General features: G+C 44.9%; 1 protein-coding gene across 4 annotated transcripts in view; it reads right to left on the bottom strand.

Moving 5' to 3' along the window:
- Positions 1-12,033, bottom strand: part of BCAR3 (BCAR3 adaptor protein, NSP family member) — a 185,106-nt gene that overhangs the window by 124,398 nt on the left and 48,675 nt on the right. The gene's annotated exons all lie outside the window — the stretch shown is intronic.

Consider the following 12,033-nt stretch of genomic DNA (forward strand, 5'->3'; position numbering starts at 1 on the left):
CAAGAAGGAAACGGAACTTCAGGGGCTGCTAAAATAAAGGAAGGAGATAAGCATCTTTTTTTTTTACTGCTCACTTGTGTAGAACTTGAATGGAAAAAAGAAAAGGCAATTATCCCCTGAACCACGACCTTCAGTAATGGGCAGACTTCTCTACGCTGTCAGCAAGCCACTTCTCACCCTGCTCCGGGGTCTTTTCAAACTCTAAACATGCTGCATCTGGGTTTGGATGCATGGGACTGATGTTAAATTAAACCCTCTGTGTGTCAAAGAACAGGCAGTAGGATGAATCCCAAAACCCTCTTAATTTCACTTTCAAGGCGCTTCCTCTGGCTTTGTCTGGATTTACTGTGAGCACCCATAGTTTCACGTAGCCCTTTCCCTAATGCAGCCAAAAGTGGTCCTTTGCAAGTTGTCAGGATCTTGTTCATCTCCACATTCTTAGTTCGTAAATTCTCTCCCCAGCATCCTGTCACCCTCAGAAGATGTGAAGAGCTTCGAAAGAAAAAAAAATACTAGTTGCAAATTTTGAAAACGTGCTGGCTGAATGAAACTTTTGACTGACAGAAACTGATTTCAGTTCCTCCTTCAATCTTTTCAAATGTTACTACCATAAAGTCCCTGGTATAACTTACCCTATTCACAAACCACATTGGTATTCACATGGTAACAATCATTGCAACAATTCCTTAAACACCGGGACTAGCTAGAACTGCTTCTTTCTTTCCAAAGAACCATGGGGTCCTGGGGCTGCCTTGGCCCTTCCCACCAGGGCTGTGCCCAGCACCCAGGCAGGAGGAGGCTGGCAGGCTATTTTGCAATTCAGCAAGAACTGGCAGGGATTAGAATGTCCAGATCCTTTCTGTTGGAGCTCGTGGGGGATAAGCTTAGAAGCTTCAGGTTTGTAAAAACAGGGGTCACAAATTCAGTACCAGGAAGAGAACTGATTGCACATTCGAAGGTAATGAAAAGAACCATCGGAAGTGCCATAATAACCTGAAAAAAGTCCTCATTGTGTTTAGAGGAGGGAGGGCTAGGGAGCTCAGATGAAGTAAAAGCTTCTTCCCTTCCAAGAGCATCTGTTCAAAGCCATGGAGGAGAAATGAACACGGGGTGTCCACGGCTTCGTGAGTGGGGTGCAACTAACTGCTCAGGCACATGTGACAACACCAGGCCTTCCTCGTGGTGGGAAGGTCTTCCTCACCCTTTCGGCAGGACCCATTGTCTGACCCCAAGAGTTACAGCTGCATTTCTTTTCCCATCTTTCTGATCCTCCCAGTCTGTGGTTTGTTCAAAGCGCACTCAGGGGAAAGAGGGGCCAACGAATCCGCCTAACTGGGAAGTGGTTTTGAACAAGCACCAACATTGTGACACACACTTTGTCTTAAAATGGGTCTCTCGCGCTTCAGTGGAGCAGGGCTACGGTCTGCGCAGGTGTCTGCAGTGGCACCTAGAACACAGAGCCTTCTCTCTTAGTGTAGGGGACCCTGTATAAGCATGTCTTCAACTACCGGCATCAGATTAGGACCGACAGTGGTGAGCACTCGGAACAGCAAGAAGGAGGGAGGGAAATTTCTCCTGGACTAGAGATAGAGAAAAGAGGAATGCCGTTTAGAGGGAAAAGCTGTTATGCTTTTTAAAAATTCCGTTTATCATTTACGGGTTTTAGATTGTTAGAAAAAATTCTTTATCTGGCCAATACAACCCCACCCACCCCAATCCCTTCCCCCCCCCCGCCTCTGACACTGGAGTTTTTCTCCTATAACATTATGTCAGTGGAATCTATGTCCTTGATGGGACGTCAGGTAAGGCTTTCACATCACTCACTCAAATATATACATTTTTTTAAAGATAAGAAAAAGTGTTATCTTTCTATAGTCAAGTCACACGATGAATAGATGGGTTCGGTGCTGTGTTTTCTTTGTTTTCCCACAGCACAGCTCTTTTGGGGACTACCCACTTTGTTAGACTCCTTTTCACTGGAGAAAAATGATTAGGCCAGCTTGACCAAATCCACAATGGAATAAAATAAGAGTCCGGGTGCCCCAGTATTTTTTGAAACAGTATAAATACATTCCTGTGGGGCAGGGAGTAGAAGGGTGGCAGGTTGAGAACCAATAGAAACTGGCCAAGAAATGGCCTCCTTCCCTGCACCTGTGCCCCTTGTTTCTCCTTGTGCACTGCTGGAGGGGCCGGCCCTTGAAGCCTGTCAAGCATAGTTCCGCTCTGCCTGGCATGGCTGGGGCAGGAGAAGCCTTTCCCCTGCTCGGCCAGGTGTTTGCCACCTCTTCTTTTGCCTCTCGAAGGGTATTTTTGAGTAGGGAGAACTAAAACCCCAAAGCCACAGTTTGGAGAGACCTTAATCTCACAGGGCTAATCAGAGAATTTGGTGCAGAGCCTAAGCTGCCCACGGAGCTCTGCCCCATGGGTAAGCACATCTCTTGCATTCAAACTACGAATCTCACCACATCTCCCTGAAGGACGACTGTTATGATTGAGAAGAATTTCCCAAAGTTGGCAGCCCTTCCACAAGTCACAGGCAACCCCGAGTGATGGCTTGTGATTTACAGCTCAGCGCCTGGCGGTCAGTTCAAATCCCTGAGCCGTGGCTACTTTCTAGCTCAGCGTTAGCTAATCTCCTAACCCGCTTATCTCCTTCTACTCTCAATCTGTTTATTTTCCATCAAATTGACCACTCCATTCCTTGAACCCTTAACATACACTCTTTCAGGACCAAGTTTTCAGGCTTTCTGAACAGCATCTCTAAGAACCTCTTACTCCCTCTTGTCACATCCGACTTTCTTTAGGCAGCCGATTTGCAAACTCCCCAGGCTTTTCTGTGACATCCACTCCCTCTTTCCTTCTCCTTCCTCGTTCCTCCTTTGCCTCCCGACACCGAACTTCTTTCTTTAGCCATCTTCCTTTTCCTCTGCTGCTTTTCTCTTTTCCACGCTTTGTTCTCTTCCTCCTCTGCCGCCCACTCATCGCCCCATATCACCGACCCCCACAGTTTCTGGATGGGCGTCCCAGGGAGATGAAGAGCAGCTCTCACCGAGGACAGCCAACTTGGTATCCAAAAGTTTTCTCAAATATAGTAGTTACAATTTGTGAGTAAAGCCAAAGAAGGACAATGCACCTTGGAATTGTGTTGTCCTCGTCTTCTTACTAGCCGAAGAATCTGGGCTTCCTTGGGGCTCCCAATGCCAGCCCCCGAATATGTAGTTTCTTCTTGCTCCTAGAGGCACATTTCCTAAGTAAGACCCACAAAGCCTCATCCATGGCTCTGGTCCCCACTGACCTTTCAGCCTCATGTGGTGCCATGCCTGCTCTCTGAACTCCTGCCACATTGCTCTTTCTTCAGTTCTCAAATGTGCTATATTTTCTTCTACTTTGGGATCTTTGGTTATGCTAGTCCCTCTCTTTGGAACATTCCACCTCCTCCCCCCTGATTTATTTAGTTAAATCCTTTGGTTAGTTATCTGTTGCTGAGTAACAAATTACTCCAAAAGCTACCAGCTTAAAACAACAAAATTTGTTATCTCTCAGTTTCTTTGGATGAGGAATTTGGGAGCAGCACAGTCAAATGGTTCTGGGTCAGAGTCTCTCAAGGGGTTACATTCAAGCTGACATCCTGTGCTTCAGTCATCTGAAGCCTGAAGATCCCTTTCCCAGCTCATTCACTTGGCAGCTGGTAGACCTCAATGTCTCTTGGGCTGTTGGTGGAGACCTGAGTTCCTAGCCACATGGCCTCCTCATGGGCTGTCTGAGCCTCCTTAGGACATAGAAGGTGGCTTCTCCCTGACCGAATGGTCAGAAAGAGAGAAAGGAGCTCAAAACAGAAGATGCAAGTCTTTTGTAACCTAATCTGCGAAGTGACACAACATCTCGTCTGTCATATGCTATTGGTCACACAGACCGACGCTGGTACAATGAGGGAGGAGACTACACATGGTGTGAATACCAGGAGGTGGGCGTCACTGGGGACCATTGCTGGCTCAATTACCATTTCCTTTCTCTTAATATATATTTGTGGAGTTTTGTGATTAAAGTTTGTCTCCTTCATTGGACTACAAGCTTCTTGAGAACAGATATCTGTTTTGCTCATGTATCAATTAGCTTTAGCTGTGAAACAAACCAACTGAAAACTTGGTAGCTTAAAAAAGTATTCATTTGTTATTTTTCATGTGTTTATGAGTCAGCTGGAGTTCTGCTGAACTAGACCAGGCTCGACTGATCTGGGCTTGCTCATATCTGGCATCAGATACTGGGTTAGCGGTGGCCAGTGGGTTTAAAATGGTCTCATTTACCTGCCTGCCAGGTCGCTGACCATTGGCTGGGCAATGAAAGTGAATGGACTATGTGTCTCTCATCACTCAGGAAGCTAGGCTGGGTGTGTTTGCATAGCAGCTGTAGGCTTTCAAGAGCAAGACTGGAAAGGTATGAGGCTTCTTGAAAGATTTGGAATAGGTACAGCATCACTTCCATTTCCTTCTATTGGCCAAGAAAGCACACAGCCAGTCAGTCCAGACTCAAAATGTGGAGAAACAGATGATACAACCTCTTAATAGGAGAAGCTGCGAAGTCATACTGCAAAGGGGTATGGATAATGGGAGGGGGGAAACGCAGCCATTTCTGTAAACAATTTACCACAGCATACCATAGCATCCCCAGAGTCTAGCACAGTGCCTGGCATGTAGTAGATAATAAAAAGAATGTTTCTTGAATGAGTGAATTTGAACATTTTACCTAAAGTTGATCTTATTTTGTTGTTAGCTTGTCTCCCTCACTGCTATGTAAAGCACCTTGAAGGCAGGAGCCTGTCTTATCCATATCCGTGACCCTGTTGCATTGACGTGGCATTGGACCCCAACAATGATGAGTACATGTAATCACAACTCTTTTCAAACTCTCTCTGTACATCTCTACCGCTTTGCCCTTCTCAGAGTGTAAAGGCTTCCACAGCAGACTTGAGTAGGCTTTGCAATTCGACAGAGCAGGGCTGAAATCCTGGATCTGTCATTTGCCAGCTGCGTGACCCTGGGCAAGTTCCTTCACCCACATTTCTTTTTCCTGAACTGCAGTTTCTTTTTTCACAAAATGGGGATGCCTACCTCAGAAATGTTATAGGGTTTAAGGCAAAGGTGCTGAGCACAGTGACAGGCACTGAAAGAACATCATCCCCTTCCCTTTACCCTAATGCCTGCCATCACCTTGACATCTGGTCCCTCCAGCCTCAGCCCTGCTCATCTGCCTGTCCCAGGAAAGCCACATCTGGGTCCCCTGAACACAATCATTGGCACAAACATGAGTACAGCTAAACTTCAATTAGTAGTACAATTCCTGCTGCCACAGATGGGCAAGGAGACTGTCCATCACAGGTAATTTTTGCTACCGTCTGGCTGGTCTTCTCTAATCTTGAGACCAGAGGATCTTCCTCTTATTCCCCTCGGTATTCTGGAGGTCCTGCGCCCTTCTGTTGCTTTGTCCTACTGACTGTTTACCCTTTAGCCACCATAAAATACTCACTGCCCAGGTTCATTTTTTAATCCTCTAGACATTTCTTCTTCCCAGGTCAGCTGTCTTATCTCTATGTTCCCCCTTTTCCTTCTTTACACCCCCTTCTCCCCTCCTCTCCCTCCTCACACACCCCAACCCATCTTTTCCCATATGTCAGGCAGCATGCTAAGCACTTCACGCTAATTATCTTATCGATTCTTACATCACCCCTATTACTACCACCATTTCCCCGACGAGAAGACTGAGGCTCAGAGAGTTCCCACAACTTGCTCATGGCCATACACTTGGTGGGTGGTAGAACCAAGGTGAAACCCAGGTCAGATCTGGTTCCAAAGCTGTACCCTCTTCCCCACTTTAAAACCCATTTCTTCTTGTTGACTAATTGTCTCTCCTGTGGTAACTTCCTGCTAGAATGTTCTCCTCTCCTTATGACTGGTCTAGATATTATTGGTGTTTTCTTCAGAATTACCACCTTCTTCCTCAGCTCTTCATTTTCCTTTTTCCTAGGGCGGCACAGTTTAATAGAACTTTCTATAATGACAGTAATGTTCTCTGTGCTGTCCATTATGGTAGCTACCAGATGCTTGTGGCTTTCAAAAACTTTTGATACATGTTTAGTATGACTGAGAAATTGCATTTTAAAATTTATCTTATTTGAATTCATTTAAATGCAGCTCTAGGATTTCGCCTTTGTGCAATTTGTCACTGGAGGGAGGTTGGGGAGTCAGGATGGGAAAGGGAGATGGGAGAAGAGGCAACCTGAGGAAACCACAGAACTATTTTTTCATGAATACTGACCTAAGACTAAGCTTCTCATAAGGAAAAATCATTTAATAGTGTCCAGATTCCAGGTCTAGGATTCCTTCCTGGATCTCTGCCTTCCAGTCACCAGATTCTTGGTGAAGTCATTGAGAAAGCCAGGCCTTACGAATTATGTTGAGGCTCTCCAGTGGGACAACCCTCCTGAGCAATAAGCAGATTGAAACATACTCATTCTAGTAGGGAGAGTGAGAAGTCACCAAAGTAAGAGTTCCTCCTTCAGTGTATGCTGCTGAAATCAACATTCATTCAATATGACCTTTGGCTTGCAGTTTGCCATTCTATAGCGCTTCTCACTCTATAGAATTCCTAGAAATGCAAATGAAAAAACTCATAAACAATGGCTCTAGAGACTAAAATGCGCCCCCCCCCTCACTTTTTGAATCAAGACAGTTTCCAGGGCCTTCCACACAAGATTTCAGAAATGGTTACTTGACGAATTTGATTATTGTGAACCTTCAAAGATTAACAAATTTCTGTAAGAAAAATCTGTCCAGTTCTAGATGCAAAAAAATCCATTCTTTTACTCATTTATTCATCCAACTATTTATCCATCCACTCGCCCATCCACTCACAAACATTTTTCTGAATTTATAGGAAGTTCTAAAATGTAGGTGGGGAAGGAGGATTTAAAAAAAATGAGAGAGACATAACTTATAGATTCGACTTCTTTTTAATTTCAAAAGTAAATAAGCAGGGTTCATGCTAGTAACTCCAAGGACATACAGCACTGAGTCCCTGCTTTTAGTATCTCTTACCAGGTATCTTTCATCATTTATTTATTTATCGAATATTGTCAAGTCCTTTTAATGCACAGACTGTCCGTTTAGTTATTGTCACAAGAATCGTGAGGTTGTAAAGCACTTTTATCATAGTTTTAATATGTAACTTACCTCAACAAACTGCAATTTATCTCTTCACCTATCTGCTTCTGTCTGTAGACTGGAGGTCCCAGGGGGCTAAGACCTCATATTGACTGCAGTGTCCTCACCCCCTGGAATACTGCCTGGCACAGAATGGGTGCTTACGAAATGATCATTGAAGAAACATAAACCACAAAAATGTGATATTTGGTTAGATCCATGATCCACTCAACCAGCAGTCTGTCTCTAACATGGGAATCAAAATCCCAAAGGAATCTGAATCTCTGTGCTGAGATCAGCCTCCTATGAATTCTCTGGATCCCTTCCTGCCTTAGTTATATTTTCAGTCTCAAGTGTCTTAAGGCGGCAGTCCCCAACCTTTTTTTACACCAGGGACCAGTGCTCTTATGAGAATCTAATACCCGATGATCTGAGGTAGAGCTGAGGCAGTGATGCTAGCTCTGGGGAGCGGCTGCAAATACAGATGAAGCTTCACTTTCTCACTTTCTGCTATGCGATCTGGTTCCTAACATGCCATGGACCGGTCGATACTGGTCCGCAGCCCAGGGGTTGGGAACTCTTGTCTTAAGGGATAAGAAATTCTCTAAGTGTACTGATCACAAATAAGACCTCATTTCTTTTTCTTTCCTTCTTTTTGTGCATATGCCCTAAAACCTCATCAAATTCAACAGTTGTCCTCTATCTATTTCCAGCAACACAATATTTGGTGAATAAATATTATAATAGTCTTATCCATGACTTCCACAGTTTTGTAAACTTCTGTCACATCAATTTTTGACTTGTGTCTTTACAGATCAGAATCTGTTCTTGAAAATAGTCTTTTTTGAATATGAAAGCCATCTCTTCTGCAGGTTTGTCATCTCTATATACTCTTCTCTGGTGCCTTTCATGTGTCCAGTGATAAAAACTATATAGACTGATCATTTATTTGAACACTCATTTGACAAATATTTATTATATGCCCACTCTGTGCCAGGCACTGCAATTCTGTATTCGGTTAAGACTAAATGAAATTACAAACCGGAAATACCTTCTTGTTCTTCCTTCCCTGCTAGTCTCCCCTGCTTAATTTCTACAGCAAACATTATGCTTGGTTTTATGGGCTCATTTGCATTCCCCCCAAATTCAGATGTTGAAGCCCTAACTGCCCATACCTCAGAATGTGACTATATTTGGAGATAGGGCCTTTAAAGACATAATTAAGGTCCTTATGGAAGACCCTAATGAAGTCATATGGGTGAGCCAATATGACTGGTGTCCTTATAAGAGGAGATTAGGACACAATACAGAGAAAAGACCATGTGAAGACACAGGAGGAATACGGCCATGTATAAAAATAAGGAGAGAGGCCTCAAAAGAAATCAACCTTGCTAACATCTGGATATTGAACTTCCAGACTCTAGAACTGTGAGGAAAATAAATTTCTATTGTTTAAGCCACTCAGTCCGAGGTACTCTGTTATAGCAGTCATAAGCTGCCTTTCATAATTCATCACCCTTGTGTACATATCTTTTTCTCTTTTATCTTCCTTTTGTTTTGTTTTAAACTATTGATTATCTCTTACAGATTTTTTTTTTTAACTTTTCATATGTGTGCCTTCTTTCCTTCGCTAGGTTGTAAGTTCCTCAAAGGGAAAATGAAGGAAACAAAGCACTGTCTTTGAGATTTTCATCTACCCCGGTGCAATACACAGGACCATTATAAAGATGAAGAAACAGAGGCTCTAAAGAGATAACTAAGTTGCCCAAGATCTCTCAGTTGGCCAGTGTGGCTGGAATTCTCAATACACCTGCCTGGTTCCAAAGCCATCAGACCTGTCACCTCACCGGTCTACCTCCTCGAGCGCCTGACCTGGTGGCTCACAATTATGTGAACACCAGAATGAGCTGAGCTCGAGATGGCCCGCAGCAGATAATCAAAAACTATTTTAAGATTTGACTTGATTTAAATAAATGTGGGTGGTTTGGCTGATCCAGAGCAATTAACCTGACAGCACTTCTTCTCTCACATTATAGACAGATGGCAGCTCTTTGGGAGAAATTTAAAGACTTGGAGTGTTATGAGTCATTATCTCTTCCTCTCCCCAACTAACAGATAAAAGCTGCAGACTTGGCCTTCACTATGTACTTCTTAGATTTCTGTCAGAACAAGCCGCAAACCTTAATGCATTTGGGTAGCACTCAGCCAACTTGCAATTATATGTGGTGACAGGGGGTGAAGATGGCATCTGCCAAGGATGTTGACATCTGCCAACACTGCCAAGTTTCCCTGGGACCAAGAATGTCAGTGTCTTTCTCCAGCGAGAGGATAACCGTTTTACCTCCAGCAGAGAAACCTGCAGGCACTGGGGACTGTAGGAGCCCCAGGACAGGATGCAGGAGTGGGAAGGGCAAGAAGCAGGTCAGGGGTGGCCTTAAGGAGTCAAGAGCTAGCTCTACTGTGGTTTAAAACAATCTAGAAACAATGGCTATTTAAACACTCCTTAGGTGGTGAAATGGTTATAAAAATAGATCTGACCTTTGTGCTTTTCTAAGTTTGCACCACACGTATTTATCTATTGAAAATAAATGACTTAAAAAAAAAAGAGGTCTACCTATTCAGACATCCAAACCCTGAGCCAGTGTGGCAATGACTTAAGAGCACTCGCTGGCCTGGAAGTCAGTGGCATTGGGTATTATTAGTTCTTACGCTGCCATTCATTTTGTTTCTAAAACAAAAGCAGGAGAAAACAAATTTCTCCCGCTTTAAATCCTCAGAAGTTCAATCACCTACAGAATAAATTCAAACTTGTTAGCTTGGCCTAGATCAGGGGTGGTCTAACTCCTGCCTACCTGTCTTAGTGTAGGTTTCCCCAGAAACCAACAATCCTTAGATAAGGATGTGGGTACAAATAGCGCAAGATGGCTTCAGGGAGGTGATCCCCAGAGGATTGTAGGGTGGGGATGTGAGGGACAGAGAGGGGAAGGATGCCAATAAGGGGTGCATTATGAGCTGCTAACTACTGTGGGAAACTGGGTTCAAGCTTCTAGGGCCCCTCTCAGACACTATGCAGACACACCTTAGAATTATCCAACTGAGGGCAAAGGAAGCCTGTGGATTTGTCCATCAGCTCCACTCCTCACTGGTGGAGGGGTGACCTGAGAGCATTAGCTTCTCCACCCTTCTGGTCTGCCTCATGCAAGGGCTGAGCAAAGAAAGTAAAATTCCTACCTGCCTTTTTTTCCCCCCGCCCCCCAATTAAAAGATATCAGCGTCACTTTTGTTAAAACAAATGAATGACAACACAAGGGAGAAAAAGAAGAGGAGATTCTGAGGAGCCAAAGGAACACATCTCACCCAGTCCCACGCACACTGGGTCTGAGAGCCTGTCCTTTTGCTTTCCTTTGATCGTTTTCTCCCTTAGAAAAAGAAAAGAATGAGGAAATATGCTGGAACCCCAATGTTCTGTGCCTTTCTCTGTGCTCTTGAGGTGACCCCTGCCCTGCCATGTGCTTGCTGTTGGTGAAGCGGGGAGTGGGGTGGATTAGGGGTAGCTGAGTGAACTGCATGGGTGTTGTTGGCTGAGGTGATGCCGGCCCCTGGTAGCGGTGTGTGGACAGTGGCCACTAGCAGTGGCTGACTTGGCAGCTCTGGATGTCTTAGAAGGTCAGGGATACCTCAGGCTGGAAAAATTTCATAGGCATTTAGGTGGGGCAGGAAGGAAGGGTAGGGAAGGCTCCTCTGAAGTCAGCACAGTAGGGGCCAGCAGTAAGGGGGAGAGGAATGGTTACTCAGTTCCTGCCATATCCTGAAGACTGGAGCCCAGGGCCAGTGCCTCAGAATCCTCAGGAATGTCTCGAGCCTGGTGGAATACAGCAAGAGTTTGCCCATGTTGTCCTCTCTGCCTAGAAGATCCAGATCCACTTTGTCTTCCTAGGAGAATGCCAACATTCTTCAAGATCTGATTTGAATGTCCCCTCCCCTGGGAAGCCTTCCTTGACTGCACGCAAGAAGCATTCCTTAATAAGAGCAGACATGACCTTGTATTGTATTTCTCTCTTTAATGACACTGAACTTTTCATAGAGTTCCAGGGTCCAGTGGCCCAGAGACCTCAGGAACAGAGTGTACCCTCAATAAATGTTGATCTGAGTAAATAGAGAATACCTACAGCAAGTCCTCTGTATGTGCTCCAAGAAGCAGAAACACCACTCACCAGGCCCATTCTTCTAGTGGCCTCCAGTGATGGAATGAATACATCCCCCCACAGATTCCAATGAGAGCTATTCTTTTTCTATTCTTTTCAGCCTTTAAGTACTGCGACCACTCATCTCCTGAGAGGCTGTATGGCAAAGTAAAGAGGGGACAATCCCCGAAGTAAGGATTCCTTGGGTTCAAATTCTACCTCCACCACCTACCGGCTGTGCGACTCTGGGCAGGTTAGAGGACAGCAAAAGTACCTACCGAGAGGACTTGTAGTGAGGACTGGAGGTACTGCATGCACGAGCACTTGAGAACAGTGTCTGGCACGTGACAAGCACTCAGTAGTGTCAGTTATTATTATTATTATTATTATTATTATTATTAGCTCTGTCTTCCCTGGGTCACAGAAGCACAACTTCAAATTATCTCAGGGACTATCGTGAATGTGCCTGGGGACAAAGAGTGTGCTGAGGATTGGCCATCACTGCTGTTCCCACAGGCTCAGGCCAGGTCCTGTGGGGGAGGGAGTAGCCGCAGGCCAGTCTGTGTGGAAGGAAAGGCCTCTATAAGGGATGGGGAGTGAGGGGTGACCTGAGCTCCCAGTGCCTCATCTCATGCACTCGTGAACCTCCTCAA

Source organism: Pteropus medius, unplaced genomic scaffold, assembly GCF_902729225.1.
Source record: "Pteropus medius unplaced genomic scaffold, Ma_sr-lr_union100, whole genome shotgun sequence".
Classification (NCBI taxonomy): domain Eukaryota; kingdom Metazoa; phylum Chordata; class Mammalia; order Chiroptera; family Pteropodidae; genus Pteropus; species Pteropus medius.